At 47.3% G+C, this 27,337-nt stretch overlaps 1 protein-coding gene across 1 annotated transcript in view; it reads right to left on the bottom strand.

Annotated features, from left to right (window-relative positions):
• LOC147747364 (interleukin-12 receptor subunit beta-2-like) overlaps positions 1–21,759 on the bottom strand; it is a 710,479-nt gene extending 688,720 nt beyond the window's left edge. The window contains exon 1 of the mRNA XM_086936242.1: positions 21,658–21,759. The gene's annotated coding sequence lies outside the window, so the exon portion shown is untranslated. The remainder of the gene's footprint in view (positions 1–21,657) is intronic.
• Between the last annotated feature and the right edge of the window lie 5,578 nt (positions 21,760–27,337).

The raw sequence follows: 27,337 nt of genomic DNA, 5'->3' as shown, positions 1-27,337 counted from the left end.
CTTGTAAGTCCCTCCCCATGAGAGCCATGTCAGTCATTTGTATCCTTCCATGGCAACTGGCCCCTTTACAGCACAGACTACTTTCTTCTCGTGCCCCCCTACCGCAGTCCTATGCCTTCTCGCCACCCCCCCTTGTGCCTCGTCACCCGCACGCATTGCCATTTGCAATGCAATAGGTCTTGCGTAAATGCAAGTGCTATTACATTGCCAATGCTTTATTTTATGATCCTTCCGAAAAAAGAGAGCCCATTCCTTCCCATAAAGCAACGTATTGTGCTCCTGATGCGGGAAGGGGAGCACCGGCTCAGCTGGTCCCAGTTACGGCCATCCTGCCGGGATTAGCGTACAGTTGGCTGGAGACCCTGCCTGCTCTAGGCTTACACTACTTACCCTCTCCATAGCTATTACTGTGGCATGCTCTGATATCAAAGAAAAGCGTGAGTCAGTGGAGTGACTGTGCTGGCTCAGTCCATGCATACAATACTAAGAAAAAACATTTTTTTTTACGTGGATCGCTCAAAAATTGATATAATATATATATCTAATAAGGCACAACAATATTTACAAAAGACATAACTTTCAATGACACGACCAATCCGATAGTGATTGAAAAAACCTTTTAATCAATCATGTATGGTATTTTATCCAAAAAGATATATACAATGGCATATCACATGGTTATCATCAGACAGGAAGTGGTATGTGAAATGTCAGTGCTCATGTGAGAGAGGATAAGAGAAAGGAAGCAGTAATGGTTTCAAACAACTTAAATCCTAGGAGATCCAATGCAATGTAAAGAGACAGTATCTCATCATCATTCAGGCCTACCCCTAAAGAAACAGTAAAACAAAATACATCATATTCGCTTTCACAGTGTATTATCTTCTGTTCACAAAATTAAGGGGGTCAAGGGAAGGGTGTGGGCATATTCGGGGGCGTCGACGTTTCGACCGGGTGCTAAAGGGTTAATGCGGTCCTCAGCGGCGGGTCTTCCTCAGGACCGGGGGTGGGGGCATCAAGGAAACTGTCAGATGTTAACCAAAGGTTGAGCAATCATACGTGAATTAAATCAGTAATCCTGTAGGTTTATCAGGAGGCTGTGGGGACATATCCCAACACCGCGGTATAATTATATGACGAGTGGGCGTGATGTGGTGCTGGTCATAGTGGCACAAATCTTAATCTTTAAAATGTGGAAATACTCTGGTGGTTGAGTTTTTGAGATAGGTCAGCTTGTTATCCTATGGACCTAGGTTCGTAATAGCGCTGCTTCAGAATGACGAGCCGCATCCATCAGCTCCGTGAAATGAGCTTGTCAGCTTGTTGTCCTATGGACCTAGGTTCGTAATAGCGCTGCTTCAGAACGACGAGCCACATCCGTCACAAAGCTGACATATGCGGCTCGTCGTTCTGAAGCAGCGCTATTATGAACCTAGGTCCATAGGATAACAAGCTGACCTATCTCAAAAACTCCACCAACTGAGGTTTTCCATGTTTTAAAGATTAAGATTTGTGCCACTATGACCAGCACCACACCACGCCCACGTGTCATGTAATTATACTGCGGTCATTTGGTGGGATGAAGGGCTTGATTTTGTTCAGTAGTTTTAAGTTGACGAAGGCACATCTTGCGGTGTTCTTGATGTGTTTGATCATATCCAAGTTGGGGTCTAGAGTGATACCCAATGACTTCACTGAGTCTGCTGGCGTGAGGGTACAGTCGAGAGCATCAAAAGGCTTTATCCATTCCGTGATTTGGGGGGTCTGTTCTTTGTTGGCTGTGAGGAGGATTTCCGTTCTGTCTTGGTTGAGTTTCAGATGGTTTAGGGACAGCCACTTTTGGACTTCTATTAGGGTGTTGTTTAGTCTTTGCATGTCTGCTATGGAGGAGGTTTCTAGATAGATCTGGGTGTCGTCGGCATAGAGGTGGAAGGGAATATTGGCTTTTTTGAGGATGCTGGTGAGTGGCTCCATGTAAATGTTGAACAGTGCGGGTGAAAGAACTGAACTTTGGGGAACACCTCTGATTATAGGGAGTAGGTTGGACGTGACGTTTCCGATTTTTATTCTTTGGGAGCGGTTTTGCAAGAAGGAGGTGAACCATTGTGAATGAGTATGGGCGGAAAATTCGTTCCGCTCGCGGAATTTGTGGATTTTTTGCGATTTCGCGATCCGCAAATTGTCCGAAATCGCGGCAAAATCCACGAGTTCGCGAGCGGGACGAATTTTGCTCAGGAAGCACTTACAGGGTTACAGCAGGTGCCCAAGTTGATGCTCATTTCTTTGTAACCATTACAAAGAAATTTACTTAAACTTAGGCACCTTCTGTAACCCTGTAAGTGCTTCCTGAGTGGTGCCTCGTTGCCTACTTGCAACTTTTCTCTGACCCTGCTCTGACCCTCGAAGCAGGGTCAGAGAATAGTTACAATTAGGCAACGAGGCTCCTGTCACTAAAATTAAACCTCAGCAGGAAGCACATACAGATATAAATAAAGCAGGTGCCCGAGTTGAAGCTCAAATTCAGTAACACATTATTAATCAGCCCAGGAATCTAGTGAGCACAGTCGATGCTAGGCAGGTGTGCTTTCTCCCCAGATCTACCGTCTACAATTAGCTGTAATCCGTGATGGGGGTCTAGGCATCCGAGTTTCTCGAGCACAATCCCCCTGTACTTCCAGTGACCAGCACTTACTGCTTTCTCCTCATTTGCTGCTCTGATTGGTCTTGACCCTTTATAAACTAGAGGCATGTGAACTCGCACAGAAGCCCGGCCCCACACAGACTAGGCTATGCAACCTCTTCCCGCCTTTTCCCCCACTGTGATGGACAGCTCACTCGAGGGACCTCAGCGCCTATGGGTGCGGTGGCAAAGTTACAGACACTCGGGGTCACTGAAGACAACTCTTCTGGGCCTTTACGCAGCTGTAGAGCAGGAAAAGCACAATACATTTACCCAACGTGGTAGCACTTACTGCTTTCTCCTCATTTACTGCTCTGATCGGTCTCTGGCCCTTTATAAACAAGAGGCATGTGAACTCTCATAGAAGCCCGGCCCCACACACACTAGGCTATGCAACCTCTTCCCGCCCTTTCCCCCACTCTGATGGATAGCTCACTCCAGGGACCTCGGCGCCTATGGGTGCGGTGGCAAAGTTACGGACACACTGGGTCTCTGATGACAACTCTTCTAGACCTTTACGCAGCTGTAGTGAAGGAAAAGCACGATACATTTACCCAACGAGGTAGCACTTACTGCTTTCTCCTCATTTGCTGCTCTGATCGGTCTTGACCCTTTATAAACAAGAGCCATGTGAACTCGCACAGAAGCCCAGCCCCACACACACTAGGCTATGCAACCTCTTCCCGCCCTTTCCCCCACTGTGATGGACAGCTCACTCGAGGGACCTCGGCGCCTATGGGCGCGAGGGCAAAGTTACAGACACACGGTGTCACTGAAGACCACTCTTCTGGGCCTTTACGCAGCTGTAGTGCAGGAAAAGCACGATACATTTATCCAACGAGGTAGCACTTACTGATTAGCCAGTAGAAAGTACTCCAATTGAGTATAGTGCAATTGCCAAAACATCCGCGAGTACACATTTTTCTAGTAATTTTGCTAGGAATGGGAGATTGCAAACAGGCCTGTAGTTGTTGAGATCGTTTGGGTCGGCACCTGCTTTTTTTATTACTGGTGTTACCTCACCGATTTTAAGGCAGTCGGGCATGATTCCTGTTTCCAGGGAGCTGTTTATAATCTCAGTCCAGAGAGGGACTAAGGAGTGTTTGAGTTTTTTGGCCAGTTGAGCTGGGAGGGGGTCCTCTTGGTGTGATGAGGGCTTGGATCCGGTAGTTAGTTCAATGATTTCCGTTTCAGTGGGGGGTTCAAAGGTTAGCCAGTTGTTGGTGGATTGGCTGGGTGGGTTCATGTCTTTTTTGATAAGTAGCGGGCCTTCCTTTGGGGGACGAGAGTGGTCCATAAGTGAGAGCTCAATCTTTAGTATTTTTACGTTGAAGAAATTGGCAAACTTGTTACATAGTTCTTTGAAGGCCAGAATTGCAGAAGGTGATGGTTTGGGTGTTGGGTGTTTGCTGTCTGATGATGTTGAAGAGTTCTTTGGGGCGGTTTTTCGCATTGTAAAGCATGTCGCAAAATAAGGAGGATTTTTCATGTGTGATATGCTTATTGTATTTTCTATGTTGATTTTTGAGTAGCTCAAGGTGGGTTGTTGAGGGGTTGTTGTGCCAAAGTCTTTCTGCCGCTCTTAGTCGCCTTCTTTCCAGGTTTAGGTCAACGTTGAACCACGATCTCGATGGTAGGGTCTTGTTTTTTTTTCTGCTTCAGGGGGGCTATTTTGTCCAGCATGTCGGTACGAGCCTCACTGTATTGTGAGGTAAGTTCTACTGTAGACCTTTCTCCTACATTGGAGGGGAAGAGTGTACTTATTCCTTCTTCTAGTTCTTCCAGGGGGATCTGTCTCAGGTTTCTCATCCAGTTAAATTGATCATTTGCGCGAGGTGTTCGATGTGTCTTTTGATTGATGTGGAAGAGAATGAGATAGTGGTCTGACCCGTCGACAGGGAGGGTACGGTCGATGGGGATTGCATCTTCGCGGGCTATGATGACATCCAGGATTGAGCCTTTGTTGTGGGTTTGTTCAGTGCAGTGTTGGGTCAAATTTCTATTCTGAAGGAGCTCATTTAAGGTTTGTATTTGAGGGCTGTTGGTCTCATTCCAATGAAGGTTTAGGTCTCCTAGTATTAGGTTGAAAGCATTTGAGAGTGAGCAGTGTGAGATCAGGTCAGCCAACTGTTCACCAAATACGGAATTGTTACCTGGTGGGCGGTAGATGAGGTGACAGTGAAGCATTTTGTTATCAGATGTTTTGATGGTGGCTGTAAGGTACTCCAGTGTGTGGTATTTGAAGGAGTCAGTTTCTGTAACAGAGATGTTCCTTTTATGTATGATTGCGGTCCCTCCACCTTGCTGGTTTTTCCTGTCCTTTTTGATGATAGAGTACCCCGGGGGTACGAGCATATCGTAGATAGGGGGAGAGTATTCGTTTAACCATGTTTCCGTGATGAACGTGATGTCTATCAACAAGGAAGGTACACACAGTTCCCCAGAAGGACTGGATCGGAAGGAGGGAGTGTGTGGGGTAGTGTAGAAGCAAAAACCAAGAGGGAAGGAATTCCCTCTTGGGAACTAGAACCCTCACACAGCCAGCAAGCTAGGTGTCATGCTTCATCATGAACGTGATGTCTATGTCATGTGTTAAGATGGTTTCTGCCAGTTCGGTTGCGTGTTTGTTCGCAGATCTGCAGTTTATGAGCATGCAGTTAGCCACCTTCTTGTTGTTGAGTTCCTTATTTGGGGGAGCCTTAGGAATATTAGTGAGGTGCGCTGGAGGTCTCGCTATTTTTATAGTTGTGGCTTCTTTACCAAATCCACTGATTACTGGGATCACAGAGCTGGGAGTGACCGTTGGAGCTGCTTTATAGGATTCAGCGAGATCCCACGCCTCTTGCATGGACATTACAGCGCTCGTCCTCTTGGGTCTATGTGGTTGCTTTCTAAAGGGGGGTTGTCTTCCATCTGAGTCGTAGATTTTTGTGGTAGTATCTGTGTTTATTGGGAGTGCCAGAGAGTGTGGGGGGTGGGCCTTGGGTGGTGGGGATGTTGCGGTTGGATAAGATTTTGTTAATATTCTGTGTAACTATTTCTAGTTGTTATTCTAGTCAAGCCAATCTTTGGGTTGTGCTCAAGGAGGGAGGGGTGGGGGAGTTTGTTCTCTGTGTGACCAGGGTCAGGTCATTTGTGGTTGGGGGCTGTTTGGTTGTGTTCGGTAGTGATAGCATATCTGTGTGTGTGCAGTTCCCTGTGTTTCTAGTATCTGTGTGGTTTATGGGGGTAATCGCACGTCTAGGTTGTGATGGAGTGTTTCCGGGAATGTGCGTCGAGTTCGCTGGGTTTAGTGAAGGAGGGGAGTTTGGGGCTGTTATCAGCGGGTCGATTTCATTAGTTGCTGGTTGGGGGTAAAGGGAGAGGGGGACACTGGAGGGGGGCTGTAGTGTGTCATCCTGGGTGGTCCTTGTGTTGGGTGTGTCTGAACGGGATGAATTTTGCAGGCTCGGGGGGAGAGTTGAAGGGGATAGTGGGGCTGGGGGGGGCGGTAGATTGGCGGGTGGGGATTGAGTGGATAGATTGGTTAGATGGTATTCCCCGTATGTATGGCTTGAGGATAGGGTTGCTTTCGCGTTAGACTGGGATAGATGGGTCAGGGCAAAACGTAGCGTGGGGAAGAGTGAGTCGAAAGCCTCCAGGTTGTCATAGTTGGCTTGGATCAGGATTGTGCCATTGCTGTATAAACGCTGCAAAGGTGTTTCCGCTGCGTGTGTGGTGGTTAGGTACTAGGAACGTTAGCTTACAGCTGAGAGGGGTGGTGGTAGTTTTAGATATGTGGAGGTGAGATCTGAGGATGGAGTCCCACCCCATTGGATTCTGGGTGTGGAAAATAAGATCCATTTTCTGCAAGCCTTTTGAGGTGCAATTAGTGATTCTTGGTGCTGTCTTATCAGCCTGTGTTTAAAATTTCTTTTCGCTTTAGGTGAGATGTTGGGATGGTAAGTGATGGAAAAGGAGTTCCTGCCATGGGGTTTTAAGCCATGTGCTGAGTTGGCTCGGAGGGGGGTTAGGCTGGCCTGTGATCTATTTATTCTGTTATGTGGGTGCATTGTTGTTCTCTGGGGGCTAGGAGACAGGGAACGGAGGAGCCTACTGAGCTAGAAGATAGATTTCGGGAGATATTTGTGGACGCCTGTCCTGAGTTTTTCCCAGCTGGGTTGGACTTGAAGGTGTGCTGTAATTGGTGGCAGACTCATTCTAGACAGCTTCCTGGTAATTCTTGAGCTTCATTCACTGGGGTTGTCATGAGGAAGTTTGAATTTCTCCATTTGTAGCCTTGTTAGTAGTGTAGGGTGTTTAGCGTTTGCCTGCTTGCAGTACCGCAAAGCTTCAGTTTATTAGTGGATTATGCTTGTTTTATGTTTACAAAGCAGGGGTAGTTAGCAGTTGTTCCAGGAAAGCAATTTAGTTCACAGGCAGGCATCTGGGTTTAAAAATAGTATCATTATGTCGTACTTATTGCCTCATTTGTAATTCTCTGTTGAGGAGCTCTTTCATTCTGTGCTTTCCATTGGCATAGAATTAGAGCACTTCATTCTATTTTTGTGAAATGACCCAGTTCTTTTTGCTTTGAAATTCTGGTCCCCTTAGGCTAGAGGCAGCTGTTATTTGGAATGGCTAATTTTTGCTGCTTGGTAGCAGGGCGAAGTCTCCGGAGTGATTGGTCCCGAATGGACGCCATTTTGGGGTCAGGCTCTTGGGCTATTAAGCTTGTGGGGCTTTGAGTTGTGGCTTCCCTTTTGTTTTGTTATGGTTGTTGTTTAAGTCTTTATTTGTTTAACATGCCTGGTGTCCGCTGAAGTCACTAAGCATAACCGGGTTGTAGGTGGGTTCAATTGCCGGTGCGACTAGCTCCCCGGAGCCGCGCACCGAGTGCTTAAAGCCTTCCTTAGGGGACCCAGCTATCCAACCTGTGACCTTCGGCTCGTTAGCACTCACCGTTTCTTTTAGGGAGCGGGAGACCAGAGGCATGCTTTTGCAGGGTCGGTGGCTCCTTCTTCAAGTTGTAGATCTTGAGAGGGACAGTGATTCCTTCTTTGGGAGCAGGAGACCGGAGGTGTGTGTGTGTTGGGTCGGCAGCTCCTTCTTCAGGATGGAAATCTTGCAAGGGACGGTGAGTCATTTATCTTCTTTGCCGTTATCTTGTCATATATGGGAGCGGCACCATCTGGAAGGGGCATACATCCATTGGTCTATATGGATGCCCTCTGCTCTCCGGGGGTCCCGTGTTGTCCAGTTTGGTTTGGGACCGACGGCGGTGTAATTCGCTGGTCGTTCCTCCGTGATGCCTCTAGGCTACCTGGGGGGAGACGAGGTGAGGATCATCGGGCACTTCTGTCTTGAAGTGCACACACCCTTCGGGTCAATCCGACTTCAGGCTTTACAAGCTTCTTGTTTTCCTTGTGGCCAGTAAGCTCTTTTTTAAGATTCCTTATGTTTCTGTTCTTCCTAGGTGGGTGGAGACGAGGATTTACACTGATTCGTGATCCTGGCTTCTGGAGCTCAAGATCAGAGCTCCTTCCCCGCCGCCTTTCCCAGCACCCCCTTCTTCCGCAACATCCCTCCTTCTTTCCCTGCACCCCCTTTTCTACACCATCCTTCCTTCTTTTCTTGCACCCACTTCTTTCACACCACCCCTTCTTCTTTCCCTGCACTCCCTTCTACCACACTCTCCCTCCTTCTTCCCTTGCACCCCCTTCTTTCCCTGCATACTATCCCTCTTTTCCCTTTAGCCCTTCTTGCACACCACCCCTCCTTCTTTCCCTGCACCCTTTCTTCCACTCCATCCCTCCGTCTTTCCCTGCACCCCCTTCTTCCACACTCTCCCTCCTGCACCCCCTTCTTTCCCTGCACATTCTCCTTCCTTCTTTACCTGAACCCTCTTCTTCCACACCATCCCTCCTTCTTTCCCTACACCCCCTTCTTCCACACTATCCCTCCTTCTTTCCTTGCCCCTCTTTTTTCACACCATCCCTTCTCTCACTGCACTCACACTCTCCCTCCTTCTTTCCCTGAGCCCCTTCTTCCACACTCTCCGTCCTTCTTTCCCTGCACCCCTTCTTGTATACCATCCCTTCTTCTTTCCATGCACCCCCTTCTTCCACACCATCCCTCCTCCTTTACCTGCACCCCCTTCTTTGACACCATCCCTTCTTCTTTACCTGCACCCCATTCTTCCATATTATTTCTCCTTATTTCCCTGCACCCCCTTCTTTCCCTGCCCACTAGCCCTGCTTCTTTCCCTGCACAATATCCCTCCTTCTTTTCCTGCATGCTATCCCTCCTTCTTTTCCTGCACCCCTTCTTTCCCTGCACACTATCCATCCTTCTTTCCCTGCACCCCTTCTTTACCTGCACACTATCCCTCCTTCTTTCCCTGCACCCCTCGTTTCCCTGCACACTATCCCCCCTTCTTTCACTGCACCCACTTCTTTCCCTGCAAACTATCCCTCCTTCTTTCCCTGCACCCCTTCTTTTGCTGCACACTATCCCCCCTTCTTTCCCTGCACCCTCTTCTTTTCCTGCACACTAGTCCTCCTTCTTTTCTTGCACTTCTCCTTTGTTCACCGCTCCCTCTTTCTTTTCCTGTAAATGCTGCACATGTCCCTTGGTTCCTTCTGAGTGAACAGAGACTCCTTCAGTCTTTCTTGTACAAATGTAGGGCTTGATCCAGACTAAGGCAGATGTACAGTCCATCACAGACGTGACAGATATCCTATTCACGATTCAAAAAAGGGGGTGGTGATGAACAGAGTGTCTGAATTAAGCAGACCACTCTTACCCAGTCCAAAGATCAGGGCTTGATCCATCACCGTTATTTAGCTCACTGCACCATCCCAGCTCAGAACCTGGCTACATGCAAATTAGTCTGTCCCTGGCCCAGTGCATCATGGGAACAGGGCAGACCAAACTACCAAGCCAATTCTTCACCGGAAAGGAGACAAGCTTCCGGACACCGGTTTCTGGCATTTCAGCCGTCGTCGGCCCGGCTTGCTTGAATCCTGATGGTGCAGTGAGCAAGGGACTCATGTCTGAGTATACCCTGCCACACCTATAGTGGCCAAAATTGATTTAAAAAAGGGGGTGGTGATGAACAGAGTGTCTGAATTAAGCAGACCACTCTTACCCAGTCCAAAGATCAGGGCTTGATCCATCACCGTTATTTAGCTCACTGCACCATCCCAGCTCAGAACCTGGCTATATGCAAATTAGTCTGTCCCTGGCCCAGTGCATCATGGGAACAGGGCAGACCAAACTACCAAGCCAATTCTTCACCGGAAAGGAGACAAGCTTCCGGGGACCGGTTTCTGGCATTTCAGCCGTCGTCGGCCCGGCTTGCTTGAATCCTGATGGTGCAGTGAGCAAGGGACTCATGTCTGAGTATACCCTGCCACACCTATAGTGGCCAAAATTGATTCAAAAAAGGGGGTGGTGATGAACAGAGTGTCTGAATTAAGCAGACCACTCTTACCCAGTCCAAAGATCAGGACTTGATCCATCACCGTTATTTAGCTCACTGCACCATCCCAGCTCAGAACCTGGCTATATGCAAATTTGTCTGTCCCTGGCCCAGTGCATCATGGGAACAGGGCAGACCAAACTACCAAGCCAATTCTTCATTGGAAAGGAGACAAGCTTCCGGGGACCGGTTTCTGGCATTTCAGCCGTCGTCGGCCCGGCTTGCTTGAATCCTGATGGTGCAGTGAGCAAGGGACTCATGTCTGAGTATACCCTGCCACACCTATAGTGGCCAAAAACGATTCAAAAAAGGGGGTGGTGATGAACAGAGTGTCTGAATTAAGCAGACCACTCTTATCCAGTCCAAAGATCAGGGCTTGATCCATCACCGTTATTATTATAGCCAGGTTCGGAGCTGGGATGGTGCAGTGAGCTAAAAAACGGTGTTGGATCTAGCCCTGATCTCTTGACTGGGTGAGAGTATTCTGCTTAATTCAGAGACTCTGTCCATCACCACCCCTTGTTGTTAAATATTTTGTCCACCCTAAGCGCGGAAGGGTATACTCAGATGTGAGTCCCTTGCTCATTGCACCTTCAGGATTCAAGCAAGCCGGGCCGACGACGGCTGAAATGCCAGAAACCGGTCCCCGGAAGCTTGTTTCCTTCCCAGTGTAAGAATTGGCTTGGTAGTTTGGCTTGCCCTGTTCCCATCATGCACTGGGACAGGAACAGACTAATTTGCATATAGCCAGGTTCGGAGCTGGGATGGTGCAGTGAGCTAAAAAACAGTGTTGGATATAGCCCTGATCTCTTGACTGGGGGAGAGTATTCTGCTTAATTCAGAGACTCTGTCCATCACCACCCCTTGTTGTTAAATATTTTGTCCACCCTACGCGTGGAAGGGTATACTCAGATGTGAGTCCCTTGCTCATTGCACCATCAGGATTCAAGCAAGCCGGGCCGACGACGGCTGAATTGCCAGAAACCGGTCCCCGGAAGCTTGTTTCCTTTCCAGTGTAAGAATTGGCTTGGTAGTTTGGTTTGCCCTGTTCCCATCATGCACTGGGACAGGAACAGAATAATTTGCATATAGCCAGGTTCGGAGCTGGGATGGTGCAGTGAGCTAAAAAACGGTGTTGGATCTAGCCCTGATCTCTTGACTGGGTGAGAGTATTCTGCTTAATTCAGAGACTCTGTCCATCACTACCCCTTGTTGTTATATATCCTATTCACAGCATTATAATTGCACTCTATCCTGTGGAGCTTGTAATGCAGAGGCTGGGATATCCATCATGGTTGCAACAGATGATCCCATCCAGCAAACTCTAACTCTGTGTCTGCGGCAATCATGTTATTTGCCCTCTTGTCAGTGAGTCACCTCCTGTTGCTTAAATTGTTAGAACAAATGATACCATGGATTTCTGTTCAGTCATCATCATTTAACTGATGCAGATAAGCTTAGCGTGCTGCGGCTGTTTTAGGATGAGCAGCTCAAAAATATTCTGAGAAATATTTCAGCTAAAGGGGAATTGCATGCGTTATTAATTTTAGGTTGAGTCTCTAGACAGGGAAGAGCTGTTTTTTCTACGGCATATTGTGGCTTAGCATGAACAAAGACGGCCTTGGAAACCGCTCATTGCTTTTTAACTGGTTGGCTTTCCTTGTCACTCATTTGCCTGCTCTTATTCGTCCCCTAGGTTGTCAATGTTTTTCTTTGTCCTTTCAATAAACCCCTGCCCCTTTACCACCGCTTTGCTTGACTGGCATCTTTGCTTCTATGGCTTGCTTTTCAAGCATTAGTTGTTTCTTTTGTGTTGAGCACTCCATGAGAGTGTGTGTATTTTCAAACTGTCTCCCTCGTGAACTTCACTTCCTTTCTTGCTCTCAGTTGCAAACCCCCTCCCTCCCTGATGGCTCGCCCATGTGCCTCTCCCCATTATGCCCCACATCTGGGCCCTCCGTGTTGCTTTGTCGTCCCTCCCACCACGTGTTGCTTTCGCGCCCTTTCCCACGTTCTCCAAAGTGTTGTTTCCATGTTTTTTACCATCTCACCCTTGCCTGGTGCATTACCCCCACCCTCCTCATCTTGCTCCTTAACCCCATTGCCTCCATTCTCCCAATCACTTAAAAAAACAAAAAAACACTTTTGCTTGTTTAGGTTTCGCCTGGCGAACAGCTACGCAAGCAGCTTTTCGCGCAGGCGAAAACTTTTGTTTTGCAGTATGGACAAAAGTCCCGCCTCTGTTTCCCATTAGCTAGCTCCATAAATGGTGCCTAGCCATTGGAAAACAGAGGCGTCCGTCATTCTGTGAGGTGGCTCGGGGGCGTTTGTGAGAATTTTTCTCATCTGGCCCCTTTTAGGGCGTCAGTGCGGCGGTGGGCGGGGTTTATTTTTTTGTTTGTCCATGTTTATTTGGGTCATTCCGCGGCCGACCACTGCCGGAGGAAGTCCAGGTCTAGGTGAGTGCTTTCCGTGTGCCCGTTCGTTCCCGCACCCCCCTCCCGCTGTTCGTGCTTTTCCCGCACCCCCCTCCCGCTGTCCGTGCTTTTCCCGCCCCCGGTCCCACTGTCCGTGCGCTCGTAGGTGCTTGTGCTTGTTTTTCTTTCCAGCTGCTGCTTGCAGCGAATGTCTTTAATCCCCCACAGCGCCGCGCATTGCTAAAACATGTTTGCCAGAGAAGCACTCTGTTTTCTTAGAAACCGTTTCTATTTTTGTTTTTAAGAAGATGGGATCACGCACCTGCTGTCCACTGAAAAAAACACACATTCTTCAAATTCGATTGTTTTAAGAATGCATTGTCTTTTAAAAAGAATAGGCCCTCTACAGCGCGGCCGAAAGAAACCCGGCGTGATTCTATGCAGGGGTTGTGGGTGGGCGGCCTACAAATACGGCGGGAGTCTGCCCTGGCTCCGCTCTGCCCCCTCACCCCTCCTACTTTACATCTTATGTATTGTGTATGCAGGTCTACAGAGTATGTGATTATTAAATACTAACTTTCGGTGCACGTGTTTACATAAATTCCAGTCCATCCCAAGACGACATGGTCAGGCGTATATATTGGAATGTAGCTTTATTTTTTTCTCAGTTCTTTTGTTCGTGTATTTCATTGGCTCTGCTTTGGGTGTTTGACTGAAGGATGGTCAGCAAAACACGATAGCTTGTTGTTTTGTTATTCACCCGTGCCCCCAAGCTAGTTATGTTTGTATGCTTAAAAAAATTTAAAAAAGCAGGGAACAATGTGATTTTGCAAAGATGCTAGCTCATTTTTGGTTGCTGGCTTTTGGTGGTGGTGTGGTGCATATATTGGGTAGAAAGAAAAGAGTTATGGGCTCTTGAATGTCCGTACACTCAAAAATGAGTTACCTATGAACATTCTATTTCCAGCAGGGCTTTTAGAGGGCCGGGTCCACCCTGGTCTCGGACCCGTTAGTAATAAAAAACAAAAACACAGATTAACACGGGTATCTATGGGGCCCTATATTCATGTCCTTCACTGTACTGAGAAATAAAACTGATAATTTTCTGAAGAAAGTCTAAAAACCATCAAAGTAGTGATTACGTTATTGTTTATATTTTTCTTAATCTTGCACCAAATTACCGTTAGGCAGGCCCATTATAGGGATCAGAAAAACTAGTGTTCAAGCGACGCCCCTAATTACATAGGCTGCGCCTCTTTAAGAGCCTCCTTCCCCACACACCCTTTTTTGCATCCCTCTTAAAACCCTGACTCCCAAACATTTTATTTTTGTCCAGAGTAATTCAGTTTCTGTTCAAAGCTCATTTTAAAGGACAAAACAAACAAAATGTGACGTTAGAGGTCCTTGGATTAATCTCGCCCGCTGGTAGTTACACTGGGCTGCAGTAAATGTAAATGTACATGTATTTATATAGCGCAAACCACCCACATCGCAGGCATCTAAGCGCTTGCTTAGGAAACCCGTCCTGGTATTCCCCTGTGAGATAACCCCGGCAGGGTATCCACAAGGTGAAAGCCAGGCATCCCGCCGCGAGGGGCCGTTGTGGAGATTAAGCAAGCTATTGCCCAGAGTCGCAGAGTGTGAACCCGTGAGTCGAGTAGGCACCGGAGCGAGAATTATCGAGTCCGTGGAATTATTGAGCCCTAGCCCCGTCGAGGCGGGGAATTGAACCCTGGTCCAGGGCCGATCTCAGCTTCCGGGTCTGCCGCCTCTAACCCCTGAGCCACACTTCTCCAGTGCAGCCTATTGTGTGTGCCTTTTTTTCCCTCTGCTACTACCTACATGGAAGAGCTTTGGGGTCAGTCCTGCTCCCATGCTCCCCCCCTCCTCTTATCTCTAAGGCGGCCTGGCAGCAACCTGGCGACTTCAATGGAGGCGGCAGATTAGGCGAGGGAACAGTGAGCCACAAATTCCTGGAGAGAGGGGTCACTCCACCACTGAGCGGCTGCGCCCCCCACTCTCCAGATCTGCATAGCATTACTATTTTTTCTCTTTAAAAAACGGCATCTCCAAAAACTCTGTATTTTTTTTTCACTCTGTCAAACATTTAATTTCACGCCCAGCGTTCTGAATATGCTTAAAAATGCATATCTCCGGCGCACCTTTAAGCCGGAGAAACGAATGCAGAATGGAAGCTAAAACTATGCGATTTGCACCACAAGCCTATTACTTGAGGTATTTACATACAGTTTACCTCTGGAAGTTCCAAGCACTTTTTTATTCAGAAATAAAAATAAAACTGGATTAGATCCTTTAACTACAGTTACTGATTGAAAATATTTCTAGTTATACATATATTTATATCCAGAGAACAGCGTTTTCCTTCCATGGGTTAGGGGTTTCCCTCTCACCACAGACCACGCAGAGCGCCCGAGTGCTTATAGCGCTGCCAGATACAAGGCGCACAGCCTCTTCACCGCTCCGAGAGAGGTTTATCAGAGTGTCTCCTCCAGAGCCCACAGGGAGCACCGCTCACTCAGCAGGCATCCTCCGGGCACTGGTCCACGTGTGTAGCGCGCTGCCAACGATGCGCACAGCCGCACGCCGCTAGAACACAGGGGCCCATCATTCAGCCAAGCACCATCTAACACAGCCCCAAGCATAGTGCACATCCCCGCTCCCAGAGAGGGTTCCATCACTAGGCCAACCAACATCTGCCCACTACTGCCCATGTCCTTACAGCGCAGTCAAACACAATGCGCACACAGCCAGACCCCCGCTGGAAGTGAAGGGCTCGTCACTCAGCCAAGCACCCTGTGACACAGCCCCGTGCGCACTTACACACTGGGGTTGATCCATTTCTGCTGTCACCCCTGAAAGCTCTGGTTTGTGAGAGTGAAGCCCAGGGGGCAGCATTGCTACCTTGGGTCCAGGGGGCCCCTGGAGTCCTTGCAGACTGGAAGAGGCCCCTGTCTCTGTGGGCCCTGAGAGGAAGGCCTGTTTGATTCGTGGCCCCCTTCCTCTCGTGTAGCTCCCCCTCCCCCATACCCTCACTCTTTTCTCCTTTCCTTCTTTTGCTTTGCGACCCCTCTCCCTTCTCCCTCTCCCATCCCTCCCTCCACTCCATCTTCTGCTCTCTCACAAAAACAAACCTTGAATTTTCAGAATCTAAGTTAAAAGGTTAGACCAAGTAAAAGGAAACAAGCAGTGACGACTGAAGAATCATTAAAAACAAGGAAGTAATCCGTAAATGACAAGATAACAGCCAAGTTAACAGTCCAGTGCAACTAAACAGCAGTTGGTCGGTGCCGCTTCCTTCCAACAGAAGGAAATCGGAAATGACGTGACGGATCACAAGCCAAGGATAACCCAGCTTTCAAGAGCAATGACAGAGTTAACAAATGGCAAGCAGCAGGAGAATGGCAGGAGAAATTAACCTCAATATTGTGTTTACTATATGCATGCGCTGCCTAGGCTCGACCTAAAAAAGAACGCCTGCTTTTTTTTTGTGGGCATAGTGCGTGCGGCTACAAAATGACCTAGGCAGCCATGTCAAAAGTTTTTTTTTTTTACTTTAGCAACGTAGCACAGCATTCGAAATGTAGAGTAGAATAGCAAAAAACATTAATAAAACCAATAGGTCACAAGGGCGATACCTAGCACCTATGCCAATTCTTGTTGCCCAAATAAAGGCCATATAGCATGGAATTTCTTTTCCACTTACTAGGCCTGTCAGTTCTCCTGAAATAATGGTTTCTTTCTTTGACTGTAGGGCACACAGAACAGGACAGCCCATTTATACATGTCACACCTTTTGGCTGTTTGTAGAATATTTTACTATTTGATTGATAGACATTCTCGAACCCCCTTTTGCAAAGATTTTATAGCTTAAAGAGTATCAATTAAACTGAGGCCAAGGTGCGAGAGGTCTTCAGTATTACAGAGCCATCTGCATCTTTATTCCCAGGAATACTAGCTAGTCAAACTAGTGGCATGCCTGGGGGCAGTATCATGATGGGTTGCGCTGGTTGGAGCAGATCTGAATGCCTATATAAGATCTGAATGCCTATATACCACCCTCCACGCACTCAACCCTGGAAGAAACGTCAACTGCGCAAGATCCTCGCCCATCACCACCCATGGGCAGTTTCTCTTGCAGACCCTGTTGCAAATCCTTCACCATTGACATTGCTCCCACGACTGCCGAAGGCCCGCCGGAGGCTCACACCATTGAAACCCTGAGCTGCATCCTTCTCAACATGCCCTCCCTGCACCGACACGCCTTAGAAATATGGGACTTGATCGTCACCCTCTCGCCCGACGTCGCCTTCTTCACGGAGACCTGGACCAACGCCACCTCCGGCCCCGACATCGCCACGGCCATCCCCGACGGCTACAAGAGCTAGAGAAAGGACCGCCCACGCTGCCCAGGAGGGGGACTCGCCATCGCACACAAGACCCCCTCTGACTCTCCACCTCCAGCACGAGTGACCCCCTCTCCAACACAGAACACCTTCACTTCAAGATTCAGACCAGCCCCAGGACCGCGCTCAGTGCCACCCTCAGACCACCAGGACCTCGCATCCCAAGCCATCACCTCCATGGACTACATTCTGCACAGAGACCTGAACTTCCACCTCGACAACTGCAATGACCCCGACTACATCACCCTCCTCAGCAACCTCGCCTACCAAGGACTGAAGCAGTTTGTCAACACACCTACCCACAGAGTGGGTCACATCCACAACCCCATCTTTACGGGAGGAACAAACATCTGCTTCAGCAACACCACACAGCCCCTCTGGACTGACCACTACTGCGTCCTTTTCACCTTCAAATCCACCAATGCACCCAAACCCGCCCCACTCCTGCCACAATGGAACTGTTGGAAGGTCAAGGAAGAACACCACAACACCACCCTCCGTCAAACACCCCCTCCGCCGCCACAACCGATACCAACACCGCAGCCAGGGAATTTCACAGCTTCATCGCTCCGCTTCCCCACCAAACAACACCCTCTGAAGGCCGCCTGGTTCACCACAGAACTACAAGAAGCCAGACACTCCTGCAGACGACTAGAGAAAATCTGGCAAAACCAGAATACCACGGAAGCACAGAACAACCACAAGAGCGCCCTGAGGGAATAACACCAGCGCATAAGGGACACCTTCATAAAAGACAAAGTCCTGACCAACGCAACCAACGCCAGGGAACTGTTCAACGTCATACAGTAGTTCACAAAACCCACCTGCAAAGCCACCAACTTTATACCCTCCCAGGAACTCTGCAACAAGCTCAGCTCCTACTTCCATCTAAAGATCAAGGACCTCTACGACAACTTCAGCGAACCAGCCCGGACACCACCCGCTACCCACCACTGCCAACAAGCCGACTCTCACGTCCTGGGATCCCACCACCACCAAACTTTTCTCCGACACCATGAAGAAAACACACTCGGGATCACCAATGGACCCCCGCCCACCACACAAATTCCACAGGGCCACCACTGTCATCGCACCCAAACTAGGACGTACCATCAACACCTCCCTCAGATCCGGCATCTGCCCAGACGATTGGAAACGGGTGGTGGTGAAACCCCTCCTCAAAAAACCAACGCCGACTCCACGGACCTGAAGATCTACCGGCCCATCTCTTTCATCCCCTTGCGGCCAAGGTCACCGAAAGACTCGTAAACGCCCAGCTGACCACTTTAATCAAAAATAACTCCTTCCTAGATGCCTCCCAGTCCAGATTCCGCAGCAACCACAGCACAGAGAGCGCCCTCCTCGCCGCCACTGATGACAACCGCTTGTTACTGGACCAAGGACACACTGAGGCCCTAATCCTTCTAGACCTCTCAGCAGCCTTCGACCCCGTCTCACATCGTACGCTCGCCACCAGACTTCATGACGCGGGGATACAATGAGCTGCCTTCGACTAGATCCAATCCTTCTTCTCTGACAGAACTCCGAGGATTCGACTCCCTCCTTTCCTCTCCGAAACCACAGACATCAACTGTGGAGTTCCCAGGGATCCTCACTCAGCCCCACGCTCTTCAAAATCTACATGGCCCCCCTCACCGCCATCATCAGACAGCATGGGCTCAGCATCGTATCCTATTTGGGGACCCATGTACTAAACATACTTACATTTTATTACCCATTTTTTGCTAATTCAAGTCCCACGATGGCAAACTAGCTAAATTATATGTTAAACTTTAACAGCGTCACACAAAACCAGCAAACAGATGTCTTGCACTAGATATCAAAAGTCATTCAGATGATACTGGATAGAGAGCAGAGTCAGAGGTAGAGATTGTCAGAGAGAGAAAGAGGTTTAACTAAAGAAATATAATAACGTTTACGTTTACTTTCCCAGAGCCCCCCTTGGAAGGTGGGGTCTCTGGGCAATTAACCAATCTGCCCACCCCTTAAAACGTCCCTGCTCGGAAACCTAACTTCATGCATTAACTCAGACAAATTCTGCATTATGTGTACGAATGTTAGAGACCTCGTAGGTAAAAAACAGGCATTTGGCTGTGCACAGAGCCAGCGCAGCCCATCATGAAACGGCCCTAGGGCCACACGGGACGGATAGGACAGCACAACACCCAGCATGCCATTGTTTACTATCACTGCAGCCAACAGCTCTCCTGGGAAGAGGCAAGTGTCTTTAAGATGCAGGTGGCGCAGAACACTGGAGATCTGCAGCTCTCACAGCACTCACAAGATATTCATAGATTCATGATCCTATTTCCCAGTGCTCAAGAGCTGTAGCATCTCTCAGAACACTCCAGAGCTGTGCACATTCAACAGCAGTCCTCGGTTGTGTGCCTCAAGAAGCAGTTTAGGGTTGTGTGCTTCTCTCACAGCAGTCTGGAAATGGGCACCTCTAGCTGCCCTTCAGCGTTGCTCACCTGTAAATTCACTCCTGAGCTGTGCACCTATTAAACCAATCTCGACATATGCAGTATCCTTAGCAATACACAACTGAGCACCTCTCCTACCCGTGTGTGCAACCTGTCTCTTAATGCAGTTTCTATCTCTATAGCAAGGTCCACTGCACCACAAAGGGTCTTTTGTTCCTTCTACCCCCCTTCACGAAAATGACTTGCAATTTTAATACATTTTTAGCGCTTAGACACAATTAGGTTTGCATAGACCGCAAAGCGAGTGTGTCCTTAACACTTTGCAAGATTACGTTGGTCTTGGTGGCATAACATCAATGGTAGATCTCCCTCCAGATTAAGGTCAGGAGCTACTGATATTCCCTCTACCCAAAATCCAACTGCCAGCTGTCAGCAATGAGTGCTCGGTCATGCCTCCGACTTTGCACCACTTGGGGCTTCAAAGACCAAGGATACGCCACAAGGTTGAACATTCCTAATGATGACCTCCAGATGGCAATCCCAGCAAACCTTCTTGTATCCTTTCGATCACCATATAACACTCATCTGACTATGTGATTTTTTTACAAGACGTATGATCAGGGCACAAATCCTAAAAAGAAGAGGTGGGGGGTCTAACCAAGTTAGGCAATATGCAAGTGGCATCATGGCAAGTGGCATCACAAAGCATGATATCACGGCACGTGACATCAGAACCCATGACCTCACAGGAAGTGACATCACAATGAGTTACATCAGAACTTAAGACCTCCCACATATGTTTAGCAGACCTATCATGAGAACATTAAGCACATTACAATATTTAACAAATTAGATTTTGCGTCGGGTTGTGCTAATGAAATATCCGGGTTTCAACTGACATATTTATTTTTTTAAACCCTGCCACAAAGAAAGTGGCAACAAGGAGAAACATGCCAGTAAATCTGTTCTGCTTAATTAATTGCAATGTCTGCATTTTAAAATATCTTATGGGGTTAAGAAACCTGCTGCAGAGGTCTTCCTGATTGTTCCCTTTACATCCAGAGGAATATTAATAACGGTAAGATTACTCTGTAGGTTAACACATTTGCTGGAGAGATTTAGTTTGTTTCTATTCCCAGTGTTCAATCAAAGTTACATAGAGGGTTAATATGTCTCCTGCAAAGCACATCAAGTAACACGCAGATGACAGATTTTTATTTTATGGAAATGAGAAAGTGCGTTACTGCTTTTAACACATGGATCCTTTTGTTGCTTGCAGTTCATACCTTGCAATCCTACTAATATGGCACAGTGAGCTATAAAGGGTATGTAACTCCTACACCTTGTAAAACACACGGCCTTCTGTAACACATCCTGGACATTGATTTCCACACAAATTATTTATTGTCAATGTATAATGTGTGCGTGTGATGTAAAGTCCTCTCGGTGTCTGAAAGCTACACCAGGCCGAGTTTAGAATATTTCAGTGGGAACCAACTTCTTGGCAGGGTAGACGGCGAACACCATGTGAAAAGAGTGGGTAGACGCTGTCTAGCCACCTGTATCCTCGACTTTTGCCCTCATAAGTTCAGATATAAGTTGCACCTTTTGTCACTATCAGACTACAGTGTCTCTACAATGGGAATCCTTTTTTACCAATAACTGATGCAGCTGTTGATTCAACAGGAGAGAAAGATTCAGCTATCAATTTTAGCAAAAAACGCACACAAGTGAATGTTTAGATTTCATGTCAGTAGCGTAGTTTGAATGCCATGCTCCCTGGTGCAAGGAAAATGGTCCCAGTGACTGCTGTTGGGGTATTCAAATACAACAATTATCAGGGTTCAATGGGCCCGTCAGCGCTCTCTGCTTCGGTGCAACTGTACCTGCTGCACCAATGGTAGCTTAGTACCCTCCATCATGTAGAAACAACCCACAACTCCTATATGGCGCTTATTTCAATATTAAATCTAAGATTGTGTAAATATGTGATACAATTTTAAAATTAAAATAAATGTAAATATTAAAATAAAAATATTATTTGCAACTTTAACTTTAATTATGTTAATTTTTCTAATCTACACCTTGAGAGTAGTACAATCCCAGAGGAAAATAAATAGAACACGTGCTTAAAAAGAAGAGATGGCCAGAAAAAAAGGCTTACAAATGAACCGATGTAAATCCTGCATTTTAAATCATTATCAGACAGAGCTCTGAAGGTGTCGTTTACCTGCTGCTGCCTCAGGACACTTTCACCTCCAGCTCTGCGCCCACACGTTTCACTGGCGGCTGCATGAACAGTCTTCCCTCCCGCGGTGGCAGACCATGCAGTGAGCCGCGCCGCTCACCGCTCTGATAATAAAGGAAACCAGTCAGCGAATGCGTGACCCACATACGTCGACTCTGAGACTCTGGAAAAAAGAATGAGAACGCTGCAACCTCAATCTTCATGTATGCAAATGACTCACAAAAGGAACAACCTAAGTTAATGGATATGTGCAGTTTAAAACAATTGGCAGACAATCATACGTATCAAGTCTAAAAGCATATTTATTTAATGAAAGTTTTCGTTATTGAGACACAATATACTGTTTTGTGCATTTTTATTTAAAAAATGTTTTTGCATGGCTGTTATTCCTCGGTTTGTTTTCTACGTTTTAGGGTTTACTTTAGAGTAGGGGTCTCCAACGAGTAGTTCGGAAGCTACTGGTAGCTCCCCAGCACCCTGGAAGAAACTCTCAGAGGTGAAGCCAATCCCTCCATCTATTTCAAAGGGTCTTTGCCTATCCAAGACCCTGAATGGCAGCCAGCTAAACCAATGCCATAGCCTCAAAAGAGTCACAAGGAGCATGAATATGTTTTACGCCTTTCTCTTTTTTTTTTTGATTTAAAAAGATTTTATTATAGAGATTTTAACAGTACATATAAAGTGAAGGCATTACTGGTGTCTTATACGCCGTAAGGGTTACAGTAGGCATATCGTTTAACATGATTAGGTGCATGTTACAATGGCTGGGCAATGCTTGGTACAGGCGTGCGTTGAAACTCGGTGCTGCCCTCGAGAAGGAAGAGAAACAAAAGAAAAGTAGGGAGAAGAGAAAAAGGGAAGAGCGGACAGGAAGGGTGGCGCTTTTTGGGGGGGTGGAATAACCCGTCCTACCTATGGTGGTTTGTGCGAGCTCAAGTAGTTGTCTAGGGGGAGCCACATCTCGCCCTTTGCGGTGTAGTTGGGTGAGATTTTCGCCGTTATGTTGTCCGCCCCCCTTAGGAATATAATCCAGTTTAGCCAGCCAGCGCAGCGTCCGCGCCGTCCCCGCGCCGAAGACATGCCAAAGACTAGCCCGTCTGTGCCCGTCCGGGCCAGGACGGGGCACGGGGCAGAGGGTTATGTCTCACATGCAAGGCCACCACGGGTTGTGTCATCCGATCAGCTGAAAGCACTGCGACCTAGGAAGCACGACAACTGTACTTTACTAGAAATCCCACACACTGGTAAGGCAGTCTGCCCTAATTGCTGTCTCACATTATCACCTTTCAATCTTACCCTCCGCGTAGATCCAGACTTAGGAAGCGTCATAAACAGTTCTGCCCCACTGACTAAGTTTTTACGTTTTATTATATAAATTGCCGCTCCATACCCAAACACAAACTGGACATTCTTAACCTGTTGCTAGAGGACAAACCCAGTGCATTGTTCCTCACAGAAACCTGGCTACACGAGGGCTCTGGTCCGGATGTGGACACTGCTCTTCCTGCAACCTATGCGATTCTCAGGAAGGATAGACCCCTGAAAACTGGGGGTGGACTTGCTGTTATCTATGACAAAACACTCAAATGTACAATTGAGACGCTACATATCCCTGACTGTGAAGCCGCACTTTTTAAAATCTGCTTGAATCCTAATTTCACGTTCTCAGGCTCTTTAATTTACTGGCCTCCCGGGAATGGCACGAAATGGGCTTCCGAATTAGCGGACCGTATCACCCCTTTTTACTTGGCCTGTAAAAACTTCTCTCTTATTGGAGATCTAAATCTACACTTAGAGGACCAATCTAATACGGCTTGTGCTAACTTGCTAGAAGATCTGACAGCGTTAAGTATTAATCTCCTTAACTCTGGACCCACCCACAAGGCAGCTCATCTGCTCGACCCAGTACTTTCTAATCTCCCAGAATTTACCTGGCAGGACATTACCCCGGTATGCTGGTCTGACCACTATTTAAGTAAATTTAATCTGAAACCACCTGCCACATCCTTCTCTCAATCTGTACCCCCGGTTTCATTAAGAAAAAATTGGAAATCCCTAGACATTTCAAAACTCAACACAGCACTGAGCATGAACCTACCAAATAAAATCCAAGACATGGAAGGTATTGCAACTGCTACTCAACAATGACTCAGCAAAGCGGCTGAGACCTGCCTGCCCACCCCGAATACTAAGGGAAACAGACATCGCCCCCCTGTCCCCTGGTTTAACGACTCACTCAAAGAGGAAAAAACCAAATGTAAGGTACTTGAAAGATTGTGGCGAAAAGATTTCGCTCCTGACAAAAAAAAAAGGTACCAAATTGGCAGAAACCTATACCATACTGCATGCAAGAAAGCACGCGCCATGTATGTCTCTAACACCATCACTGAAGCTGTGAATAAAGCCAAAACATTATTCAACACAGTTAAAGATCTAGCGGGGCTCAAACTACAGCCCCGGCCCGCCCATTAAACGAAAGGCAATGACATGGACCTCGCCCAATTTTTCTCTGACAAAATAGATGAACTAATCACTGAAATAAACAGGAACAATGTTGATACCACCACAAAGCAAGAGTTGGAGTATACCCCCACAGTTAACCAGACCTATTACAATTGATACCCTTCAATCCATCATGAAGACAATCAAATCCGGCTCTCCGCAGGACCCTATTCCTATGAATATCATGAAATCACTGGACACCCCCTCCCTTGAAATTATTGTTGATACCTTAAATTCATCTTTGGAGCTCGCTACAGTACCCAGCCTATGGAAACATGCCATAGTAACCCCACTCTTGAAAAAACCGACAGCAGACCCCGAAATATTAGCTAATTACAGGCCTATCTCTCTTCTCCCAGCTTTTTCTAAATGTCTGGAGAGACATGTGCATTCTGCCCTAACCCTATTTGCGGAAGAAAATTCCCTTCTCCATCCAACCCAATCGGGATTCCGAGCGGGTTTCTCTACGGAAACCGCCCTGCTGGGAGTTTCAGAAACCATCCGGAAACATCTTGACGATGGTCAAACGGTTGCGCTTATTCTACTCGACTTAAGCGCAGCCTTTGATACTGTGTCGCACAAAAAGCTGCTCACCACGCTAGAAAAAAACGGAATTCGAGGCGATGCCTTGAAATGGATTAGATCCTTCCTGGACCAACGGACTTTCCAGATAGCATCATCCACTGTGTGCTCTGGACCTGTCAACTCCCCTCATGGAGTACCGCAGGGATCTATCCTTAGCCCACTTTTTTTCAACCTTTACCTTAGACCCCTGGCGGACTTAGTGGAAAAATCTGGACTGACATTTATGACGTACGCAGATGATTCTCAGATCATCTTCACGCTGTCAGAATCCCACCCATCATCTCCGTCTCTGCTCAAACAAGGTCTCCTGAACATCTTCAACTGGATGATTATGAACCAGTTGAAATTAAAAGGAGACAAGACGGAGATCCTCCTTATGGGTAAGCAGCCCGATCTATGGAATGCCTCACATTGGCCTTCCCAGATGGGAAATCTTCCTACACCAGTCTCCCATGCTAGGAATTTGGGGGTAATCTTGGACAACTCGTTGTCCATGAAGCAACAGGTCAGCAAAGTAGTTGGACTCTGTTTCACCATCCTAAAATGGCTCAGAAAGATACTATGGATGCTGCCCATCTCCACGCAGAAAACAGTAGTCAACGCCTTAGTTACATCTCGGCTTGACTACGGGAACATCTTGTACCTAGGTGCCAACAAAGCAGTTATAAAGAGACTTCAGATGATACAGAATGCGGCTGCCCGGATTCTTTGTCATATACCTAGAAATACCTGCGTGTCCCTCTACTTGCGTGAACTTCACTGGCTCAGGGTGGAAAATCGCATTCGATTTAAGACCCTAAACTACATGTTTAAAATAAAAGCAGGCACTACACCCAAATACCTTCAGGCATTAGTTCATCCTTACATCCCAAAAAGAAACCTACGGTCACTCTCAGCAGCAACTTTTTGCGTGCCCAGATTCAAGCTCTTTAGAATGGGAGGGAGATCCTTTGCCTATCAGGGTCCATCCATCTGGAACGAACTACCTCTCCATATATGCAAAGAGGGGAGCTACTCCAGGTTCATGAAAGAAATAAAAACCTGGTTGTTCGATCAATAACCCCAAATGACCTAAGCTGATCGTTCCCCATCTTCTGTGCTGTGTTCTTTGGCGCCGGGAAACCCTTTTTGGGTAGCTGTTGCGCCTTACAAGTTTAAAAAATAAATTAATAAATGAATAAGGTTGCCTTCCCCATGTCCTTCCAGTTCGCCAGGATAGTTTTGACTGCCGCTGTGAGCAGAAGATCGATTAGTTCACTGTCGCTTTTGGATACGATTCCTGGGGCCAGGAAGGTGGCTACTAGCCCTAGGAAATCTTGCTGAATTGAGTGGCCTATTATGCTGTTTATGAAGACTCTTATCTTACCCCAGAATGTCTTGACTTTAGGACAGTAAAGTATAAGGTGTGCGAGGTCCCCTTTGTGTTTGTGGCAGTTCCTGCATATGTCGTTGTCCCGGAGGCCTACTGCTGCCAGTCGGACCGGAGTCCATTATGCTTTGTGGAGGAGCCAGTATTTGGTTTGGGCTAAAGTTGGGGACACCTTATTTTTGGATGCAGAGTTCCAGAGGCGGGCCTTTTCTGTCTCACTGAACTGTCCGGTGTGTTGTGTTTCCCAAAAGTCTAATGCTTTGGCATTTAGTGTTGTTGTTACCGGGCAGAGGAGTTTGTATAGGTGTGATGTTTGATGACCAATCTTATTTAAGTTTGCCATGTATAGCAGGATCGATGGGGCCTCCTTGCTAATACCTGCTCTTGTGATTGCCGCCTTTATTTTTAGGAAGTTATAAAATTCAATGTCTGGTAGGTTGTGCAAGTGTTTTAGTGTGTGGAAGGTAAGCGGGGCATTGAGCTTTTCTAGCTGGTCAGTAGTAGAGATGCCCCGTTCATACCAAGCACTGATATTCAGTACTTTGTCTTTGTATTTTATTTTGGTATTGTGCCTGATAGATTCCCTACTTGTGTTTTTAATGCTTCATTCCAACTTTATGTCCACCTTGAGGAGGGCGTCCTTGGTATATTTAAATATGATGTTGTTGGCTTCGGGGTGTTTGTTAGCCGTAAGTAGGGCTAGGGGATCAAGGCCTCTTAAAATTGCTCTCTCTAGTTCCAGCCATACCGGTGTGTATGCCTGGTCCGGTGAGATCCAAAATATACCCTGCTAGGCTAGGCATGCCATCTGAAAGGTTTTAAAATTGATGAGGTTGAGTCCTCCAAGTGCTTTGTATAGTCTTAGTTTCTGCAGGCTGATCCTGGGTTTCTTGTCTCCCCAGAGGAATGTATTGATCAGGGTGTCTAGCTTTTTGTGGAAATCCTCTGTAGTTAAGAGCGGGAGCATGCTGAGGAAATAGTTGACCATGGGTGTTATCATCATTTGTATTGATTCCACCCTCCCCCACCAGCTGATAAATTTTGGTGACCATGTCTCTAGCATCTCTTTTACTTTGTTTAGAATGGAGTTTTCGTTGTAGTCCAGTGTTGACTTGAGATACCTCCCGAAGTATAGGCCCAGGTACTTTAGGAAGTTTTTTTGCCAAGCCAGTCCCGAGATCCCTAGTACTGCCCTAGTTGTGTGAA

Source organism: Lissotriton vulgaris, chromosome 1_1, assembly GCF_964263255.1.
Source record: "Lissotriton vulgaris chromosome 1_1, aLisVul1.2, whole genome shotgun sequence".
Taxonomy (NCBI): domain Eukaryota; kingdom Metazoa; phylum Chordata; class Amphibia; order Caudata; family Salamandridae; genus Lissotriton; species Lissotriton vulgaris.
This window is presented reverse-complemented; position numbering and strand designations above follow the sequence as displayed.